This window comes from Phoxinus phoxinus (assembly GCF_949152265.1).
Source record: "Phoxinus phoxinus genome assembly, chromosome: 9".
Classification (NCBI taxonomy): Eukaryota; Metazoa; Chordata; class Actinopteri; order Cypriniformes; family Leuciscidae; genus Phoxinus; species Phoxinus phoxinus.
In genome coordinates, this window is record NC_136884.1 from 13586379 (window position 1) to 13601725 (window position 15347).

The following is a 15347-nucleotide window of genomic DNA, read 5'->3' on the forward strand; positions in this document are numbered from 1 at the left end:
TGCATCCTGGCTGAATACAAGTTTTAATTAAAAAAAAATTGTACTGTAGTGTATACATTAAAGTGTAATGTACACTACAACAATTTTTGAATCTTTAAGTTAAAGGTGTCATTTTCTCTTCCTAAAAAACTCTGAGTCTGCCAAGTACATCCACTATAAACGGGCCTCGAACAGGTAAACGCACAGCCACTGTCAGTGTGTGTATCGCTGTCAGGCAGATCTGTTCAGTGTTTGCATGGGTTCAGGTCAAAGACATTATAAACTGCATTATGTGAAATCTGACTTTATCGCATGCCTCTGGTTCATCTTCTGATGGTCTCAGAGGGGCTCCAAGCTCAAGAAGAGAGATAGGATGGTTGAGAATCTGGATGGCAGATAAGGTAAGGCCATAAGGCAGAGCAGGGAGGGGGGAAATAAGATCCTACATAAATGTTCAAGTTTACATTCATGACTATTGTAATCCCACATACCTTTTAAATAACAAGATCTGTTCCTATGGTTTAGGGACATGGAGTCCAAAAGTCTGAAAATAATGGAATTTCTTTGTTCATTTAAACTTGGAAATGAATGTTTTGGAACTTTAAGAATGATGTAAAACGAAGAAGGGATATTTAAGATTCTGCACTAATTCTATAATCAAATAAGCAAATTTGTGACACTGACCATGTGATCTCATTACGCTTGGTCAGGTTTTACTTTATCAAATCCTGACTTTTTTTTTTTTAATTGCCAGCTAACGGAACCTTAAAGTTGGCATGAAACAGACATTGCAATAGTCTTTTTTTCCCTTTTGTGATGTATATCCAAGTGAAATGACGTTTTTTATATATTTTTTTGTATTATTATAGATGATGTTATAATCATACTGGCTTCGATAAACATTTTCAGGTAAAACATAAATGAACCATACAACTAATTATGAAATATGCTCTATTAGAATCACAACACCGTTGTCCAATTCGCGATTGAATCTCTCTTTGGAGTCGGTTCCTTTTAATAAATCGGTCAAATGATATAGCAAAACGGTCTGAATCGATTCGCGATTCTGTGTGACTCATTCTGCTGACAGTGACAGCGCACTCACGCGTTGAATCGTTGGAGCGGGTTCTCTCACTCATTAAAACACTAACAAAAGATTTTAGAAGACAGAAAGCACGAAGAGCGCTGGACATAGTGGAAATTCACCTACAATCCATTGAAACCAAACCTGAAAAAGCGTCCCATGTTTGCTGGGTATGAAGAAAGCATTTACGAGGTTCAACACCTGCACGTGCAGGTTGTGAACGACTCACCTCAGGTAAACAAGTAACGTTACATTACAACGCTGTAAATGCCAGAAACTATTTTCACTTTGTTGTGCCGTGGTACATAGTAGTCTACCATGGTTTTCTTCGAAGTTCTTAAGTCACATAAATACTAGGTTTATACATGAATAGCCTATATATAATTGTAGGCCTATGACAGTTAAAGGGAATTTTCGCTAGCAATGGGTGTCATATGAACAGGTAGGCCTAAACATTTAAGGCAATGTGTTGTATCTTTCACAACATTTTATTGCACAAATTTAACTTACCACTTATAGAATGCTTCACTTTGCATTATCTAGTCGTTAGTTATCTGTCATAATAATAAGATAAAAATATATCATGACATTACAGTTCAACAGTTTTTAACTTGGGCACAGTTTCATTAAACATACCGAAATTGGCTAAACATGTTTGTCTAGTTCTTTACATAGACCAACAATTAAAAAGAATTGATGTAATTGTATTGACACATTTATGTTTCATTGGCCAATTCAAAGTTGGTGTGAAATTACAAAAAACATGACATGACAAAGCATACCAAATTTGTCTGCACTGACTGGTCATGGGTAACTTATAAGGGTAATGTTCCCCAACACTGGCCATCACATTCAAATATATTTCTTAATATTAGTGCTTTATACTTATACGTATACCAGCTAGAAATCAAATAACCAGTGAGTAACACATGCTTGTGAATCCTCCAAATCATCAGCACCCATTGCCAAAACAAACCCATGGGAATCTTCACGCAATACCTTGTAGCCGTATTGACTAAAGGCTTAACGGATTCTCCGTATCCATCGTGCTCTCTTGCCTGTAAGCCGGTGTCTTAGCGATCATCTCTCCTCCATGTTTGGCCAATGAGATGTGCTGGAGAGATGAGCCGAATGGCCTCCCACCCCATACTTATCTGCTTGTGCCTGGGCTCCATTTCCAGCACACAAAAGAAACTATTAGAGCCTGGAACCTGCACAGGGTGCAGTGCTGAAAAGGAAGATGAATTAGCAAGTCTAAGTGTGCGCGGAGAGAGTGAGAGAGGATCGACTGGAGGTCTGGCTCAGGTCACCTTCATAGATTAAAGGGGATGAGAGTCACCTGGCCCCATATGCAACATAAATCTCTGAGTGAGAGCGCTGATGTGGCATCTGCTCCCCGCTGTCCATAAGATCAGCATTTCAGATTTCTGCATTTACACAAATTTACATGCAAAGTCACTTTTATTTCTCCCAACTCTAATGTCAAAAAGTACAATGGCATGGTAATGCAGTGCTTTTGGGGTTGTATTGTAACCTAAAGGTCACCTCAAACAGTGCTTTTTTTAAAAACTGGGTAGCAAACACAGCCAACGCATGGAGGATTCAGCATAGTTTGCTCTCCAATCACACATCCTCTTCATTGGAAGAATTAGCAATCAAGAGAAAATCACGGAGGAATTCATGTCATATAATCATCATTTGAGATAATTGCACGCAGGCCAGTGTAAATGCAGTGACATGTCTGCGTACATGCAAAAACTTCATGACCTGCAAAGTGCTGAAGTGGGCAGTTAGGTTAGTCAAGGTTTCTTGCAGCAAAAACATTTATAATTTAGTTTTACCTTACCATGTTAAAGCCCATGCAGCTACCATCTGTAATACTTCTGCATGCAAATGCATCTGCCATGCACCTTTTTAAATACAGTTTTGTCTCTCTGTGGGCACCTGGAAGTGTCAGACTAAATGACACTCAATTATAGTCAAAAACAGAGGCGTCCAACCTCTGCACAACCACCTGAGGCTTATCTGAACAGCTGCACGCAAATACATCTTAAGGTTCAGTAGTCTCAGTATTTATTTATTTATTTATTTGTTGTAAAGTGATTGTATTTATTTATTTTTCATTTCATATTTATTTTTTAATTAGCATTGAAATAGGACTTTGAGAACGGTAAGAAATATGGTAATTTACAGTAATAATGACTTTTCACAAAAAGCTATGTAATTGGGAAAACTGTAATTGACCTCTGAGCTTTCCTGTCCGCTCAGTCTCACTCATAAATATCAGATTAGTGTGTTACATCAAAATGGTCATATTTATCTTTTTTTTATCTTTGAGGTCCACTTATAAAGCTACTGAAGGTTTTTGTGGCAGCAACAGTCATATTTTTATAAAATGTTTATAACCATTTTCCACCTTGTTTCTGACTCTTAGGATTAAGGGGCAATGACACTTTGCATGTGAAGTTGGTCTGCTCACAGAGGATCAGGGATCTTGTTCAGCCACTCGTTTCTAGCGTCGGGATCCTTCAGACAGATATGCAGAGCGACAGCTGCTGCACATATCCAGGAACAGCTCAAGGTTTGGTGGCCTTTCCTATGCTTTTCTCTTATACAGTTTTTTTTCTGGGGTTTATTGGGAATAGTAGTATCTATCCTTATCTAGTTGAAAATCTTTCTCTTTTTTTAAAACTGTTTAATTTTTAAATCTGTCACAATATGGAAGCACAGATCTGTTGCAACTTCCATTTCATCACAACTATAAATCTGACAAAAAACTAAATCTTCTTGAGGGATTATTGTCTATGAACATGTGTAATGTGGACTAAAAGATACGTTTACTAAAAATAATTTTTCAATAGCAAATTTGTCTTTTTGTGGATTGAATAATGATAGGCTACATATAGAGAAACTGATCGTGATCTTTTATTTGACGCTAATCAAATATTTTCAGTTTTCTTTTACACCAACATGCAAACTCACCAACATCACTTTGTTCATTCTTGAAGAAGAGTGAAAACCTGTGTTTGTTACTTTTGTACAATGAACTGATTGACTGTGTTGTCCTACCTGTAATGCAACGTGGCGTGTGATGTCCTGTTTATTTTCATTAAATTGTTTTTTTTTTGTTCTGTAAGATAGTTTTGAAGAAGAGTTTGATAGTCATCGGGATTAATGTAATTGAATAATGTCATGAAATAAAATAGAGGCATTGAGCATCAGAAAGAGAGTGTAATGAGAAAATCAATCCTTTTCATATAACTGGACAGTTGCTTTTGAAATGTCGATTTGCGGATGCAAAAGAGCTGTGTCTAGTTGTATACAATACATTTGTCTTTAACAGGTAAACGATAATATAAGAAAAAATAAATAAATAAAATGAAGAAACAAACAAATGCAATTATGCTCATAGCCACAACTGTCCAATAAGGTAATTAAACATTTAATGTGACTGGCGAAGCAGATTAAATTCCTACAGTACAAAATATATTTTATCCATATACATCCAACACATAGGGCTTGAATTATGAACTATGTGCTGGAGAGACAATCTTGTTTATGGACACTGTTCTGCATGTGGCACTGTCGGATTGGAGTTGAGCCCGCCAACCTGTAACACAGAGATTGGTCTACAACTGGCTAACAAGAACATTTATATCCAGGCTGCAGGCTACCTGAAGGTCACTGTTAAGGCAAAATTGAATCAAAACCACATTACAAATGATTCTCTGCTCAAGCCCAATCAGGATAATGCTCATGTTCCCTTGGTGTGTTGTACTTTGCTGTGTGCACTTGTGTTTTTCTCAGTTTTTCTGACTGTAAGTGTGCCAGTGGCAGAGGAAAGTAGAGATAAACATATTGAGATATATATGCGCATGTTGAAAACAAACGTTTGTGTGTGTGTGTATACAAGGGATATTTCTTGAGCAGCAAATTTCAGCACATTTTAACGATTTTTATAGATTATTTTTATATGATTAAATTATAATTATATTATTTCAATATTGTTGTTTTGACTGTTTTATCAAATAAATTTAACCTGGGTGAGCATAAAATACTTTTTTTCTTAAAAATCAAGCGTAGCGTCATTTCTGGGAGGTCACGTCGGTCAAGCTTGCATCAGTTGACTCTCTGCTGATCCACGTCTACCGATAGGAATACGATACCTATCACAGCATCCGCTCAGTTTAGTTTAGTTAAAATCGGGGTTTTTTGCAATAAAAGAAAGAAACCTGTCAAAGACCTCATATTAAGCAATGTAAGATTGTACAGGTAAATGCACTCACAAATGCACAAAACATCTGAAAGATTTTGCAGCCACATTGTAACATTGATTACAGATTACAGTCGCACATCTTATATAAACTGAATAAGCAGTGTCATTATTGGAGAACAGTATTTTAGCAATGAAGTTAGAATAAGCATCACACAGTTTATACCAAGACCGCTGTTAAGTGTGAAATAATTACATTTGATAATCTGTAAAACCCAGTGCAGTAACATTTAAGGTAAATCACTGCATCATCTTGGACCTTTAATTTGAACAATCACACCAGCTTCACAATCACATTTAAACACAATGAACGTGTCTATTTGAGTCAACAGATCGATGAGATAATAGATGTCTGTGACCTAAGACGGGGCTTTGCATCCTTTAAAGAGTTAAGCAAAGGCTTTTGTTTATCTTTGTGAATGATTTAGAGACATACAGAATATCAATTCATAACGCTTAAGTGTTTGAGGGAACTAGACCTTATCAGAACGGCTCATGGGCTGATCGTTTTCTCCCATTGATCCCTGCAAATGGTGGCTGTCATGTTAAGAACTCTTCCAACAGCCCATGTAATCAAATACTCACAATTGGTCTCGTTCCGTGTGTGTCACGTGTTCAGGTGAGTCATTCATGTGCAAGGGAAAAAAAGGAAACTGACTGCTTAGTTATGCTTTGCATTTGCATGACAAAATATGTTGGGCTTGATCTGTCTCATGTCTTTTGAAAATGGTGGTTGAGGGTGAGTTATTTATTTATTTATTTGTTTCTGTCTTGTGGGTGAAATAAATGAGTGGGTTTCAAATGGTTAAATAAAATAAAAGGCAAGTAACACCTATATGAACACCCAAGGTTACAATAGCAAATTAAATTGGCTTATGTGTCATCTTAACTTTCTGAAAGGAGGTTCAATTTCTTCTCATATAATTTGGTGTTGATGTCAGAGGTTGTCCAATCAGGCTGTTATTTTGTTCAAATTCTTTTGTGACTGGGTTAACTACAGTAGTTAAATTAGACAGATGCCAACATGGACAAGTTACTTAACACCCCATGAGCAAACCAACTATGCAAGGTACGTTAAAACTTTGACCCAGATTACATTAAAACAGGTTCACTTGCAGCAAGAATAAACTTCTTTTTTTTCACCCCCAACCAAGATGTTTTGTGTTGTGAAACTTTGGCTGCTGACATCATGAAAACATCGAAATGCAAGAGATGTTTGGAAAGCAAAATTGTCGATTGTTTTATTCAGTCTGTCAAATGAATAATTTAACATGTTGTTGAACCTATGGAGTTCATTATGATATTTCAGCATTTGGTTTTAAAGACACTTTTGTTTATTTTATTATTAGTTATTTTTTGAGCCGTATGATCTCTGTATAGTAATAGTATAGTATAGTAGTTTGAGAGTTGTTGAGACATAAAACTTGCAACATCAAACCGAGAAATCAATGAATAGGTAAAACACCCTCATTAGCAACCAGAGGAGGAAATGTAGAAATAAATGTGGAATTTTTTTTAGAAAACCACTTTTTGAAAGTAACTTGACACTTCAAATACAGATTGTATCGATTACAACATTACGCCAGTAGGTGGCGACAAGTGACTGTTAAAAAAAATATTTTTTCATTGAATCGGTCATTCAATAAATTTGTTCAAATGCGCTGATTCACCCAGTAGCGAAACAAGTGAAGTCTTTATGTTTGAGTCATTGAATCATTCATTCAAACAATTTTTTTTTTAAATCAAATCAATTAAATGTTTTTTTTAATAGACTGCAGCAATCAACATTTTGTCAGGACCTAAATCACAGTTCATATCCTCATGTAAATAGGATTACCATACATCTCTTTACCATACACTCTTTATTCCGGATATGGTTGTAAAACATCAGCCGGTCGGGATTTTTTTAATGTCTTGGCACACATTAACAGAAGCCGCATCTTCAACAAATCTCATAACAAACACTTTGACACGGAAGCGTGTGAGATTATCCACTATTAATCACATGTACTGTAAATGTGCTGGATGAGGCCGATAAGAGCTTGTGTTTATTGTCGATGAGACTCTCTCAACATCTCAGAACGCGGAGCGAAACCAGCGCACATTTCACTGAAGTCTACGCACAACATGTGATAATTAAAATGCTTAAAAATATAACGCTTATTCCAAAGATTTTGCTTTTAGATACTTATTATTATTAATCACATGTCTTAGGCTAAATCATAAATTGGAATTATTCAGGACATCACAGAGTTTTAAAAAGGAAATCTGTTGCATGTGTGGGAGCTGATGTGGTATAATTACAACTGAACTTGTTTGGTTGTGTGTGAGAAAAAGTGTCAGCTGGTTCATACATGATGCATAAAGATTCTGAGAGGCCCTGATTGAGTTCTGTAGGCTTTTTTTTTTTTTAACTGGTGTCTTGGTTTTGATTGGCTGGATCTTGTGATCAGCTGTGTGATAACCATGATGGTTACACTATGGCAGAGAGCAGGGTGGGAAATTAACTTTTTTGTCCACCAGCCACAGTGGCTGGTGGATGCCCAATTTTACCAGCCACTTATATTTTTTACCAGCCACTTTTTCTGGAATTCAAATTGCAAGAAAGAAAATGCTTCAATACGTTTTTTATTTATTTCAGGGTACCCCCAGGATCCTCCAGCTTAAATTCAAGGCTTTTTAAGACATTTTTAATACCATTTCAAATGAAATTCAATGCCAACTTCGTACCCATTCCAACATAAGTATGAGGGGAAAATATCAAATCTGTATAAATGTTAAACCCTGGAAAATAATTATGTAGGCTAGTTGAATTAAATAAAACATTTTATTTAAATGATCAGTTATATTTAATACATACGCAACAGCGTTGTAGTGCGCTTGGTGTGTGTAGGCCAGTGTTAATTTTGGCAACCATTTTTGATTCAGTCTTAGTCTTCATCTTCAGACGAAAATGCTTATGAATGCAAACTTTTAGTCATTACTTTTAGTAAACTGCAGTTACTTTAGGTAGCTATTTTATATGTAGTCTTTAGACAGAAAAATGTCATAATTATTGTCTCTAGGCCATTCAATTAAGCTTATGATAAATTATTTACCATGCACTCTTTAGCAGTAGCACTTGTGCATTTCTACATATCCCTTTTCCTAAGTTCCATGGTTCTCCAATTTTTTTGAGTGCCGTACCCCCTGGTACCCCCTCTCTTCCACTTAGACTGCAGTCACACCTTTTCCATTAAGGGACAATATTCGCCCCCTTTAATACATTTTTCCATTTAATTTTTAACCTTTATAATACCTTTTAAAAATAAATAATGCTTTAAATAAAACAATGTTCAATAAATATGCAATGTTAAAAAATGTTTAATATTAATACAAATATTATATTAAAATAGCCAGTAGGTGGCGGTCATCGAGTCATTAATTCATTGAATCTCACGGTTCGTTCAAAGCCACAGATTTCGTTGCAAAATAGAGCAATAAGCCGGACTATACTGTTTTAAATGCAGTACATCACTTAAATGTTACCCTTTTTTTTTACTGTTGTATACAATCAATGTCACATTTGAAATCGTGTGGATATTCGGGAAACATTGCATTCTTGCTCATATATGATCAACATTAAAAACACTGCTGGATATCAGCCTGCATTTTGATCGCAGATTTAGTCGCACAAACAGCGCAAGCGGCTCGTGACAGAACACAGACCGACTGAATGACACTTTAATTTAAGTAGAAAATCTCAAATAAAGATCGCCAGCTTGTCTGTGTTTTCAGATCATCCGCGCTTCAGCAGTGTAGAGAGCGCGCGCGCGCATTGCCAGATACTATTGAAAAGACCGTGTAGAAAACATGTTCTTTTAACAGAAAAGCTCTGATTTGGGGTTTAAATTATTGAATTCTGGCATTTGTGGCCACAGCGGATTAAACCGACACTTTCCCATTTCAGACGAACCTAAGTGCAGTGCATAGACTGGTCGTCGGGAAGATAGGATAACGTTTCCCTTGGTCATCAATGCGCCACTTAGAAAAGTAACGTTACCTTTTCGTTTTCTTTACTTCGCCCTCAGTTTGTAGTTGTTCATTTATAACTGCTGACTCCGCTGCGGGCCTCCTAACACCAGGGATATGTCGCCAGATTAAAAAAAAAATATTTCCCTTTCTTCTGCACCAGCTCAGCTATATATATATACACTTTTTTATTCTCAGCTTAGCTATGTGTATAAGTTATACAGTATAACGGTCTCTTCAGCGCCGTGACACACAGCGCTGAAAACCAATCAAAAGAGTTACTCGACAAAAGTGTATTATTGTTACTTAGCAACCGCATTCTTTGACAAAGGCTGTCCAATCCGTACAATGAAATCACTCGCAGCATGTGTTTATTGGTTACTACTTAATACATTCAATGTTAAGTCAATGTAAAGACGCGTTTACGCGCGCTTTTGGTGCGAACGCAGCATTATTATAATCCACCCGCCACTGTGGCTGGTATACACGGCAAAGTGACCCGCCACTTTGAAAAAGTACCCGCCCTCGGCGGGTGGCGGGTGCTAATTTCCCACCCTGGCAGAGAGGCCTGATGGGGGTCAATAGCACCCCAATCCCCCCGCCCCCCACCCCCATGTGCTCATTTCCATGTAGATTCATAAGAGCTTGTTTCTCCTTTGCTTGTCTGTCCTTTCCTCATGTTGTTCAGCCATCCCTGGCCTTGTCAACGGGCTCTGACAGGCAGGCAAGCTGATGGACGCCCACGCACTTTCTGCAATCTAACTTAGCCCGCAGAACGAATCAGCCACATTGAAGTCACAGTACATGGGTCCCTCCTTCTCACTCTCATCTTTCCTCACTCACTCTTTCTCATTATTTTTTTCTATTTATCTTGAAGGAATGGTTAAATGAAATGACACTTTCTTTATGTCATTTTGGAGCATGGCTGCCCCAGTCCTCATTCACATATTAAAAAGAGCCACCAATGTTATCCCAAATTTCTTCTTTTGTGTTCCAAGTAAGAAAGTAATTTGAGTTTGAAATGACAACAAGGTGAGTAAATGGTGATACTTTTTTAGACAAACAATTCCTTTAACATTCAGATTTCTCCATCGTTTCTCGCCCCCTGTCTCTCTTCCTTATTCAGAGGCAAAGTGACAGGGTAGCGGCCGAGTGTCACGCCATCCATCAGGCACTGACAGGACTGTGGCCAAGCCTCAGGTGAGGAACGCCACTGATCTGTAAACTGTCGATTGAGAGACTCACAATCGACAATCCCCCGGTGGCGAAGAGGGGCCTCCCCGCATGACTCACTCTTATGCAGACAGAGAGAAGCGTATCATTACATTCACTGTGGCGAATGACTGATCTGACAGATTATGGAGGTGTTAAACCTAAAGTCTCACTTGTGGAATCGCTTGTTTAAAACTTCTGAATAGATGTTAGTTTGACAGTTAGTCTGTGTTGGATTCTGCTCTACTACCTATAATCAGTTGCTGTATACTGTCTCTCTGGGTTTCATTTGCTAACCGAGGGTGCAGATATTTGTCCAGATACATATCTCTCTCACACACACACACACACACACACACACACACACACACACACACACACACACACACACACACACACACACACACACACACACACACACACACACACACACACACACACACATACATTTATGGTTCGGTATTTGTCTTGGTTTTGAAGTCACGGTTCAGTATGTTTTCGGTACAGCAGGGGGAAAAACAAACAATTGATTACACTTCTGGATGCTAAATATGTTAGCAAAATATTTAGAATTATTGTGCCCCCATTCTAATCCACTTTGCTACTCATTGAGATCTGTGAAGTTAAGCATATACTCGCTTGCTGTCAGAATAATCCTTTATGTGCAATGGAAATATTTACATGAATTTGTAACATTTATAGGTAAATATACAACTGTAATATGCAAGTTGTTTACTGAGGAAAGCACATCTTAAATGCAGTAATTGTGCATCTGACAGTAGGGCAAGTCATGTAGGTTTAAGATTTAGTTTGAAGCGCTTAATGTAAAGCATGTCTCAAGTTTAAGACAACTTGGATTGTGAGAGCCTATCCGCCAGCAGCTCGCTCTGTGTTATTTTTTTTCAGATGTGTTTGCAACATCAAAGTATTTCTTTACTTCGAATTTCTGAAAAAAGTATACTTTAAAAGTATGTGTTGTCTCTTTAAAAAAAATTCTGGATTCTGAAACATGAAAACATGAAACTTTAATCATTTAATTAATCTTTTTAAATCTTTTTAATACAATTAAATTTTAACAATCCCTTTAATTTTTTTGGCAAACAAAGTCTATTTTTGTTAAAGTTCTTCAAATTAAACTTTTATTTTGGCAGGTTGTAGTGAATACATGTGAAGTGTCCTCCTATAGTGTTATGGATATATGCTAATAACACAACAAGAGTATTAGAAGGATAAAAAAATGTGCCGCACATTCACACAGAGACATGCATATTTAAATATCAGTCTTTTTGCAGTTTATTATTCACAGACACTAGTCCATATTGTGATCTGATTAACTCTTTCCCCACCATTGACAGAATGTTCCATCATTTATGAGACAATGCGTACCCTTCATTGACGTCAATCCATGTTTTCACTGTTATACGATAGGGGCGCTATTACGCAATCTACTGAAAGAGTACAGAATCTCCAGATCAAAACGAGAAAGAAGCAAAAACATACGATAAAAGCATTGCTTAGGCTAATTTGTAGTCTCTGACAAAATTAATTGGGGGCGACAGTGGCTCAGTGGTTCAGTGGTTCATGTAGGTTGTCAACAAAGCGGAAGGTTGGTGGTTCAATCCCCGGTTCCACTTGACCAAGTGTCGAGGTGTCCATGAGCAAGACACCTAACCCCAGCTGCTCCCAATGAGCTGGATGGCGCCCCGCCGTCGGTGTATGAATGAGTGAGTGAATGGGTGAATGTGAGGCAAAATGTAAAGCACTTTGGTGGCCATTGGGTCTGTGAAAGCGCTATATAAATGCAGTCCAATTAGATTTTCTCAGCATTTTGTTAAAAAAAAAATTTTTAATTTTTTTTTATGAAACTTACCACCAATTAAATGCTGATAAAAAGAATGCATGAAGTTAGAATAAAGCTTCTTTTTTTTTTTCTTTTTTTTTTTTTTTTAAGCAGATGCTCTGTATTTTCAAAAATATTCTGGGAGAACTGATTGGCTACTGGTGGCTACATGGAAAAAACATCCTGTGCACTTTTCATTCCCCTGCAGACCAAGGCGCAATCTAGTGCTGCAGATGGTCGAAGTCTCTCCATTAATCTTTTATTAGTGTGCAATTATTTTTTGCCACTGCATAATTAATAACGTCACTTTGATTTCTATAGTCACGGTGTGCGATTACAGAGAGCGTGTGAATGCGACATTCTTCGCAGTGATGTCAGCGAGTTGTTGTATGACAGCCATCCGTGTCATTGAGACTGACATTTGACCAATGTTGGGATAGTGATTGATGGGAATTCTCGGGGTGAGGTTCAAGTTACTGAAGCCAGCAACGGGTCAACGGCACGCTTGATACAAATCTTCTAATCCCACAGGGAGAACGCCCAGGTACTTGGTACTGTTAACACTGGGCCAACGTTAGGCCTTGGTTTGCTTGGATGGCTGGGCAGAGGCCAGGCTTCTGCTGACTGAGGACTATTTCTGAAGGACACTGGGGAGGGTACAGCTGGTGTCCCTGCTGTTTAGAGTGTAAACCAGCCAGCCTGCTGAAACAAAGCCAATCGGCTGCTGCTGAGAAACCGTCTGTCCTCAATGGAATCAAATCCATCTCTTATTCTTCTTTTACCTCTGTTGTGTGTTGTCATCCGCAGTTACTGTCTATACATGTTACAGTACAAAAGATGGAAAAGATTATGCTTGCTTGGTCCTGGAACAACATTCTTATTAGCCATTCAGCTTCTACATGTAGGTTTAGATTTGGCGACATGCTCCTGGATCAAAATGTTTTTGCTGGTCCTGGAGAAACATTCCTGAACTATCCCTAACTCCAACCCTAGCCATTAAACAAAGTTTAAATCAGATGGAAATAATAGCTTCATAAGAATGTTATTGCTCTAAATTCTAATCGAGGAACACATTTTACTTCACGGTCAATCTGGTCTATGATTGATGAATGTTGTTGACCTACTTGACTGAATTGTTTTGTACAACATACAAGAATGAGCCTTAAGCTTCAAATTCAATTAGGTAAAAGTATGAATTCCGGGTAAAAAAATAAATAAAAAAATTCCGATCTTAAGATTGATGTTATGCTCTTTGAATATGAGTTTACAGTCTGTGTTCAATGTGACGCAATAAAAAAGACCACTAAATAATACCATGCATATATTTCTATCGGGTTCAATTGGTATACCAATTCATGAACAAACGACCCTTATGAAACTGGTTCACTTATTAGTGAATCAAAAACAAACCGCACAACCAGGCGGATGAAGTCGATTCCCAAAATTAATAAACAAATTACTCTTACAAACTGTTATCAATTGCCAGGTTCAGATGGAATAAATATAAAGTTTAAGTTTGTTTTGCATAACAGGCACACTGTCGGTCACTCACTGCAGCAAATCCTGGTCACTTTATATGGAAAGGAGCTCACTTCTTTTCTCACAAATCCTCCAATTTGCTGAAATGCATCTAAGGGATCAGAACCTAAAAATACTGCTGACATTAGTGCAGTGCATACTGGTGCAGTCACAGCCACCTGCAGCACACTGCATACCAATTCAAAATAAACCATGATGACTGTAATTAATATTCCAGTCAGATTAAGTGCACATTAAATTACCTACGAACTGCATCAATAATGCATGATCTTCTGTTTATATTACTTTTAAAGATGCATAGTGTCTGGACACAAAATCCACGTGTTTTCTTAAAGCGCCCCCTATTATGCTTTTTCAAATATTACCTTTCATGCAATGTGTAATGTAGCTGTCTGTGAATGTAAACGAATCTCAAAAATGCTAATCAGCTGTGGCCCACTATTCCACCTAAAATTGTGTCCATATGCAGATTGTCTGTTGTTCTTTCTACTTTGAGTAATGATAAAGGATAGACCCGTCCAAGACTTGTTTTACTAACTTTAATATTACATCTGTCATTCACGTTAGTGCTCGGCTAACATATACAGTACACTGTTAATGATACAGTTCCCACGTGTGCACTGCAATAAATTAGAAATATACACATCGGTTTGTTGATGGACATACACTTGACGCAATCATTACTGTCTTTACAGTGTGTAGAATCGCTGAGCTTTAAGAAGCCTCCGGAGCTGAAATTCAGTTATGATAATGGGCGTTTCTTTTCCGACATGCACTGTAAGCGGTAGACTAATCATTACAGATTAGTCTACCGACCGGGCCATCCATACCGACTGGCATTACAGACTGGGTCATCTGACCAATCTGAGCAGAGCAGGCTCGTGGAAAGGAGGGATTTAGAGACACTGAATCATCAGAAGAGTCGTTTGAGAATCATTGAAAAATGTGGTGTGCAATGGATATTATGAGAAAATAAAAGTGCAGGTAAACCTGTTGTAGGAGACCTCCAAAACAAAATTAGGAACCTTTAAAATAGGGGTAAAAAAAAAGATTTCTGCTTGCATTGCGGGATTAGGGTTGTGTGAGTTTGAGAGTCAGGTTATCTCAAGCTAAGAGTTGGTATGCAGACTTGGCAATGACTTTGTACTTCGCTGGTCACTCTTTGATGAGACCATTTGCAGAACAGCAAACAGAGGCACCTCTCAAGAGACTGCGGCAGGTACAGTCACAGAAGAATGCAGACGACGCACAATAACATTCAACATTTAGTTATTCATATGGGGTTGTAAGGTTACCATTATGGCCATGAAGTACCCATATAATTCATCTTCCATCCTGACCACTCCCTGTCATTGAAGAGGGTTCAATTCAAGGTTTCCATGGTGATGTACCAGGATACATAGAGATTC

At 37.7% G+C, this 15347-nt stretch overlaps 1 protein-coding gene across 2 annotated transcripts in view; it reads left to right on the forward strand.

Moving 5' to 3' along the window:
- Positions 1–1024: 1024 nt before the first annotated feature.
- syt1a (synaptotagmin Ia) overlaps positions 1025–15347 on the forward strand; it is a 199228-nt gene continuing 184905 nt past the window's right edge. The window contains exons 1-2 of one of the 2 annotated variants that reach the window (XM_079622186.1): positions 1025–1297; positions 3498–3644. The gene's annotated coding sequence lies outside the window, so the exon portion shown is untranslated. The remainder of the gene's footprint in view (positions 1298–3497; positions 3645–15347) is intronic. The other variant, XM_079622185.1, reaches the window with a different exon arrangement.